The following is a 9,011-nucleotide window of genomic DNA, read 5'->3' on the forward strand; positions in this document are numbered from 1 at the left end:
TTTACTCCAGCTGTTGTCCTACTGCCTGGATACTTGTCCAGCCCAACTCCACGTCAACTCCATGATCATACTATTTACCACTTCAGAGTGCTCTCTTTCCCAGTTTACCTTCTTGCTCTCATTCAGTGTAATTCCAGTGTAAATCTCTCCGTTACCCTCTGTGCACTCCTGGGCTCTGTCTCGTCAATTTCTAAGTTTCACATCCGTAGATCATAGCTGGGATTATTCAGTGAATATAAATTTTATCTTTTAGGTATGTAGGTAGAAAGACTCAAGATGTTCTTATATTTACCATACATTTTCAGTTTATTTATACGTATACACAAACACACACACATATATATATATATATATATATATATATATATATATATATATATATGTATGTATGTGTTTATATACATTCTATTTAATTTTCATGAGTTAATGTCACTTTTAGCATTTAGTTTAAATCATTATATTCTTCAACTTATTCTAGATTCTCGCCATCGATTCTTTTTAATCTTTAGTCGAAAATTACTTTAGTTTACTATGATATATTTTTGTAAACTTATCATTAGTATCGCTAACATAAATTTGTAATCATTACTGTGTAATTATGTGACCAAATGTAAAGGTTTTTATACACCTTTGTAGGAATACATTAGTATTCCCAACCACGAACATGAAGAGCCAGTCCTTTGCAGTTTCTGAAATGAAAGTAATGTCACCTGTAGATCACAGATGTTTGATATATGCTTCACTGATGTTAAAACATTTCCATTTCAAAGTCTCTGCGGATCTATTCCACCAAAAATCTTAAAGAAATCAAACATGATAAGCTTTCCGTACTCCTTTCTTGTTCTTGATTTTTTGCGTCTTGAATTGAACTACAGCATTACATTTAGGACGAATATAATGTAGAACTCTTACAATGTGTCTGTTTGCACCCTGTTTATGTAGAAAAAATAGTTTGTTCCACTGAGTCTATGTACACACAGTCTACGAGTATGCATAAAGACAAACACGTATATATCTGGACAAAAACTCACAAATAGATTAAATCATGAAAAATATATATACAAATATGTGATTAATTCTCAATATTCTGACATATGAACCTGAGGTCATCACAGGTCGCACATCAAAAGGGTACTGAAACTTCAAAGACTCCGACTTCTATCAAAGACCACCGACCTCTCCGAGTTTCATTTCAAATCTCGCGTCGCTTTTCTTTGACCTTTTTTTCGCCCGAAGACTTCTTCTTTGACACTCCTAAGCTATATGGAGGACATGTGAATAAATATATTCTATATATTAAATTTCTTATGGAGTTTCGTGACACCCCTATGCACCAGACCCACGCGTCATTTTTTCTGTTACTGGAAACTAAAGCCTCGTTGACTTGCTGCAAACCAACTAACCAGGCAAGTAAGTGTTCACACTAGGATAGTGTGGAGGCAAGTTGGCTAAATTTCCGTTGACGTCGGAGAAGTAGCAGGGTAGTTTACAAGTCGCTTTTAGCACTAGGGGGTACTAAACTAGCCCCGTGTCAACGAGGGTAAGGCTTCAGTCATATAAAAGTACTGATCCGTTTCTAGTTTTCGCTCTTCCTTCGTTCTGTTAACTTAGATACCTCCTTTACCACCTATTAAGAGCAATGTGGAAGCGCTGGTTATCAGGGACAAAGTTCTAGAATCTGATCTTTCTTCTAAGTAATGGATATGCAGCAAGAATTTTTGTTTTCAGGTATGTGAAAACAAATAAACAGATAAGAAAATTTACAGATCAGAGACTATTTTAGTTTGTCATTTAGGCAACCTGTACACACACACACACACACACACACACACACACACACACACACACACACACACACACGTGCACAGTCTACAAATGCGTAGTAAATTTCTTACAACTCAATATACACAGACGCCCATGTTCTCGCTAATATAAACGCAGACACGTTAGAATGCTTAAATATATACACACACTCATTTCTAATTCCAGGCAGATTCAAAGTAGAAAGGAACATTATGAATACCTAAACGAAATTATATCTACTCTATCTTTAATAACGCTATATCTAAAGAATCCAACCAAACCTGTCCTGAGAGGCATTAGAAATTGAAAATATGAAATATATTCTTCGTTCTTCACTGTTTATTATATTTCTATGTACAATGCTATGTTCTCGTATAATGAAAATGTATCGTTTGTAAAAAAATAAAATAGGTTCAATAACAACTGAAGATGCGCCTGCATAGTTCTAACATAAAGAGAAAATGGTCAGAATACATACAGTACAGCCAGGTAAGTTTAGTATGATTAGGCAGATCTAGCTGAAAGTTAGAAATATAAATAAACAAATAATCAAATGAACAGAATTTAATAAGTAAAATAAATAGATAAATAAACATCGGAAGCACAGTTAGAATTTTGGAAATTCTTGCACATCAGTCGGTGATTTTTGAGGTAATGCGTCTTCAAAGAACTCCCGTCGCATCAAAGCGCCCACCGAACCTCTCCGAATGCACTTCTCTAACACATACACCACGAGTCCTGTTTCTTTGACCTCAATACTGATCAAGCTCCAGAAGCTCAAAGTCTCAGTGTGTATGCTCGTAGAGTACATATCAGACTCATCTCATTCTCTGACCTTGCTGGTCATCTCTCAAGAGTTCTTTCTCAACGAGAAGCTCAAGACTTTCTGTGTGTCCAATCGTGACAAACCTTGAAGTCATTCGAAGACCTTGCTGCTCATCGACTACAAGTCATCATCCATGTCTGAGCTGAGACAGCAGGATTTGGGTAAGTACATGATGCATAGTTTTACGTGAGTCATTGTTGTGGAACAAACCTTAAACAATTATCGATTATACTATTTTAGTTTGTTTTTTTTTCATCAAAATTTTGGGGTGTCTTTTAGAAACTGCAGCGTGATGAACATCTAAGGTTTACTTTTACAGGCGGAACAGAATTCGGTTCAGGCCTTCCAGAGACACACACAAGGAAACAGTATTCCTTGCCAGCGCTCATCGTCAAGATGATCATGGAGTCGGAGACGGGTGAGTCTTCTTCACTTGTGGGCTCTACGCAGACACTAAATGCTTCATTCTGTTTCAAACTGCAAGACCTGTGGACTTGGGTCTATTGTAACCAAGTTTTGTTAAGGTTGTAAACCATTGCGGAATAGAGAATTACTATTGTAGTCCATCGCAGCTTCTCTCCAATATTTTTTTTACATTTTCCTCAGGATGTCTGACCACAGCGGAGGTTCTTCGGCTCCTGCTCCACGACACCCCTCATCTGCTTAACGACACCACCTTCGTGAAACTCCGCAACGTCGTGTCTTCCATTCTGACCAACTCCCCCGCCTTCCTCAGAGTCTTGTCTGCCCCCAAGGCCAAGGCTCGTCCTCAGTACAGGGTCAGCGAAGATGGTCAGAAGGCATGGAGGAAGAACGGAGGCACGAGCCTCGCTGGTATGAAAAGAAGAAAGAAAAGGGACCAGGAGCTGTACAAGACAAAAGCCAAGTACGTGGAGAATCTTTAGTTCTTTAATCAGATTGTATATCAATTAATCTTTCCGCCAACAAATTTAATTCAGCTGAGAGAAACTTGCGGATTCTAAGGGACTGGTGGGAAATGTCCTCTCCGTGACATACAACTTTTTGTTTATTTATTTATTTACTTATTAATTTGTTTATTTATTTATTTCTATTTATTCATTTATTTACATATTTATCTATCTATTTGTTTATTTCTTGTTTACTTATTCATTCATTTATTTACTTATATATATATGTATATATATATATATATATATATATATATATATATACATATATATATATATATATATATATATATATATATATATATATATATACACATATGTTTGTGTCATTATGATATTTGAAAATAAATTCTTCTACTGGGATTCGAACCCTCGCCTGAGCGGTGAGGGTTCGAATCCCAGTAGGAGAGTTTATTTCCATATGTACATATATATATATATATATATATATATATATATATATATATATATATATATATATATATATATATTACTATCCTTTCTTCAGACTAAAAAACCATCAAGAGCCAGTGCTTCAGATCGAAAGAGTTTCTTCAACGTCAGAAGTTCAAGAGACTTCTACTGAGGGGACTCTGACTTCAGAGGAACTCATCGGGATTCCTCCGGGCTCTCAAATTACTTTCTTAAGTCCGCCCTTCATCCAAAATACGAAAATTCCTCCCTCGATGGTGATCTCCTCGAGCCACTTCGGACCCCCACCCACCACCACTTTAAGATCTCCATTGTCCAGTGACGTGCGGCCATCGACTTCTGGAATGGGCCCACAGGTTTTCCCAAACCGTGCTGGGATACCTCACGCCAGCGCCAGGTACCTGGGAGACCCTGGGGGCTCGCCAGCCTCCGGTGGAGGTTCTTTGACCTATAGCATGGCTGAACTATCGCATGGCAGTGACATGGCCGTGCGAAGTGCCAGTCTGACCTCGGATTTTACTCCGGGTCCTGTACGATTTCATAGTGAGTGGGCTGCTCCCCACGGAATGATCCTCTCTGGGAACAGCCCTGTGGTGTCTTCATCAGGCGTCCACAACCCGTCTTGGGCATCTAGTGCTCCTCAGAGGATTCACCAGGGGAACTGGATACACGGAGCCAATGTTCCTCCCCTCCCTGTCCTGTCGCCTGAGGACATTTTGGAGGTTTTGATGTTACGTTGAAGAATGCACGTATTTAAGGCTCTTCAATCTTGACCTTTAGTTTAAGAATAATTTAGAAAGTAGGCTAAGCTACACTTTTTTTTTATCATGATTTCAATCAAGATTTCAAGTTTGAGAAAAAAAATAATCAAGTTAGATTGCATGATTTTGATGATTATTATTATGTTTTAAATCAAGATTTGTCTCTTTAAATTCATCAGTTTAGATCTTAGGTTTCAGAAAATGCAGGTTAGTAAAAAAGATACAAAGTAATTATATTAATCAAAAATTTTGTATTAAGATAAGTTAATAGTTTCCTGCTACTTTGTAAATATTTTTGTACGACTAACTGTTAAAAAGACTTCAATATCAGATAATGAAGGTTAGTGAAAAAGTGCTAAACAATTAGGTTATTTGGAATTATTATGTAAAGATAAGTTCATATTTCCCTATTACTTTCTAGTGATTTTAGTATTTCAATTTTTCAATTTTTCAATTAAGACTTCACATTTGAAAATATTTTAGAAAAACCAAGTTAGATTACACATTTCTTATTAAGATTTTTTTTCAAACAAGACCTCAAGTGCGAGGAGAATTTACAAAAAAATAAATTTGATTGCATATTTTATCTTTATATGTTTCACTATGGATCTTACATTTCAGAAAATGTAGGTTAATAAGAAAGTGCAAAATAATTAGATTACTCAAAATTATCATATGAAGATAAGTTGATAGGTTCTTACCTTTTTGTAGTGATGTTTGCATAAGTAATGATGTATCTGATTTAGTATTTATGTACTCAAAATTATCATATGAAGATAAGTTGATAGGTCCTTACCTTTTTGTAGTGATGTTTGCATGATATATCTGATTAAGTATTTATGTGTATTATGACAGAAACAAATATTATCAAGGCTTTGTAATTTCTAAAATAAGTTTATAAAACTAAAGAGAAATTGTGTAGATGATGAAATGATGAATGTGCAATTTATAGATACATTACTTTTAGCCTGATTTTCCAAACTTTGGTTTCTTAAACCTGAATATTCATGTGAACAATTGTAAGATTAAAGGAGCTAGCAAATGTGAATGATTTAACAGTTCTAGAAAATTACTTAACTAATGTAAGAATATAAATGATTGTAAGATGCATGGGAGAAATGTTAGATCAGCTGACTTTATCAATGCACGGGGGAATTCTAAAGTAAGATTACGTAGTCAATGTAAGAAAACAAATAGTTTTAAGATGCACGGGGGAAATGATTTGTATATTCTTATTATGATATGGGTTTTGTGCACTTTTACATACAAAAAAACATAAAAAATGGGGCATCACTGATGATCATGTTTACAGCTAATATTATGTGTAATGTTAGGAATAAAGCATTGGTGTCCCACATTACAGTGTTTCTTTACTTTCCTCATAAAGATAATCAAGCTGAGATAGATCCCTAGTCTAACTTTGAGTTCCACAGCTGTTCTTTACATCTGCAGGGTTGTATACTGCTGTCTATGTGTAAGGTAATCATCTAAACCTTTCAATGAGATTGAGGCGTGTGCGTCCGCCACGCCAAGAAGCCCTCACGGTCCTCCTTGGAGTAAAAGTGTACAATTGTACAAAGTATTGTACATTGGACTTTAATTACTCTCATTAACCCTCCAAGCGTGTAGCCCAACACGACTTTAGGGGTTCCAAGGTCTCATAATTGTTTTCATTTTAAGATTTTTTTTTCTTTGCGTTAGCATATCACAATCAGATAGGGGATCAAGGATCATCACATATTTCATTTTACCAAAACCCTTGAACAAGTAGCAATTGATAATACAAGAGCATTGATCAAAGACGAAGATTCAATCACGGATATAATTTCCATAATTGACCTCCCATATAAGGGGAAAAAAGTCCTTGGTATATAGATAGAGTTTACCATCTTTACACGTTTAGTGTAAATTATTGTATCATTGTATTCTTTAATCCATAATGTTTGCATTGAAGTAAATATATATATATATATATATATATATATATATATGTATATATATATATATATATATATATATATATATATATATATATATATATATATATATATACAATAAGGAAGGTTGCAGCAGTCTTTATGCATTTCTTCTTTATGTTCCTCATTTCGGCGCCACCCCCCCCGATATATATACATATATATATATATATATATATATATATATATATATATATATATATATATATATATATATATATATATATATATATATATATATACATATATATATATATATATATATATATATATATGTATATGTATACAATAAGGAAGGTTGCAGCAATCTTTATGCATTTCTTCTTTATGTTCCTCATTTCGGCGCCAACCTCCCCGATCTCTTTTAAGTTCTTTGTGATTCCGAGATCGAGTCTTTGTAACGCCTCTTGCAGTTCCCAATTCCCCCGAAATGGAACACCCTGAAGAAGGTAGCCAACCTTCTACAGGAACTTCCCAAGGTTTTTTCCATGATAGGTGACAGAAGAAGGTGGTGAGCAGCCGACGCCAGGAGGCGCTGAGTAGCTGGGACCGATGCCGTCGCCTTTTCCCTGTTATAAGGACTGTTGGGGCAGGTCACAGCCACTGCAACTAGGAATCGGAGATAACTGCGAGACTCGAACCCATGACTAGGAGGATACGAGACCCGCTTCCTTCCGTTCGTGCCATCAGCGCATGCATCGCTTTGCATTGCCTCTGTCGCCACCTGCAGGTGTGATCAGAGTTGCAAGAGGAAATATTCAGATTCAAAATATGAATCAATGCGTTAATGCATGACGAGTTTATTATTGAAAAAAATTACCCAGAAGGTTCGTCTCCAGCCGACGACTGCTGAAGTTTTGTATGACAGACATGGAGGCCAAAGAAGGAGTTTTCTTCTCGCGAAGACCGGGGAGTGAGTTGTACTCTGACGCCGGACCAGAAGGGACCAGGACCTGGGAGAGGCTCGGCGGCATCGGCGGCGGCGGCAGCGGCGACGGCGGCGAGCCTTGGAGGCGGCAGAGGCTCACCGGCTGGTGTATCGGCGAGACGAGATGACTCGCGTATGCTCAGTCCGTCAACGCCAGCGAGTCCCCCAGAACCTCGTAGAGACTCGACGCTCTCGCCAGCGTGGTGGGAGCTCTTGGGCACGAATCGGAGTGTTTACTTTCACGAAAATTATGATTCAATGAAATTTTGAGAATTACAAATGCGAGATTATCCCAAGAGAAAAATCGCCGCCTCTTTTAAGGACAAATGGAGTGAAGGGGGCAGGCGAAGTAGAAGAATGCAATAAATACTTTATTATGTGCCGAATGAATTGCAATAGCAATTAAGAAATTAACATAGATATATAGATGAATGAATAAATACATGAAAAAATAAACACAAAAGTTAATAAACAAACAAACAACTAAATAAGTAGACAACTAGAGAAATGATAAAGCTGTCGATCACGAATGCAGTTCATAATATAATACACACACACACACATACATAGAGATATACACACACATGTACACTAACGCACCCCAACGCGTGCTTGAAGGGTGTAGATGCACACAGACCCTAAAACGCAGACAGAAAGAAACAACGCACACATACCACGTAAAAACCAGCACAAAATGTTTCTGCATTAAGAGACGACTAGCCAATTGGAATCACAAATACCATCAGACTGGTACCACCTACCTTGTACAGCTGTCTCCACTTGTAAGGACTACAGCCACTGTGATGCCCCTCTGGGCTGCTTCTGTCTTCCGATTCTAAACTTGCGACGTGTTCTTTTGCGATCTCGTAAACTTACGAGCATCGTAAGTGTGCGGCGCAGAGAAACACGACTGGGTGCAGTTTTGCAGAAGACCCCAATCGCTGTAGTATTCAGGAGTAAAGTCAGTTGCAACAACAAGACTAAGGATACGATTTGTAGAGCTCACGTCTAGATGGTAAAATGAAGTAGGCAATCGAATGAATGAAAAATAAACCTTCTTTAAAATTTATAAGTGAACAAAGACAAAGTTCCAATGGTTGCAGACATGGCTAATAAGAGAGACCTTTTGGCCCATAACGAGTCCAATACAGATAAAAGTAGATAGATAAACAAACATCAAATGAGGCAAACAACATACAGTAAGTAAATCAACCTACTGGCAGACACTACATGACACTGTATACGCTTTTATATTAAATAAACCCCATAGCTTCAAGATTCACTGCAATACATCACCTCCGCAGCAAATTTGTTCCAGTCACGAGCTACGCTCTTGGCTGGAATGGTTCTTCTTAT

This window comes from Oratosquilla oratoria, chromosome 1, assembly GCF_046742065.1.
Source record: "Oratosquilla oratoria isolate Oo_2021 chromosome 1, ASM4674206v1, whole genome shotgun sequence".
Lineage (NCBI taxonomy): Eukaryota > Metazoa > Arthropoda > Malacostraca > Stomatopoda > Squillidae > Oratosquilla > Oratosquilla oratoria.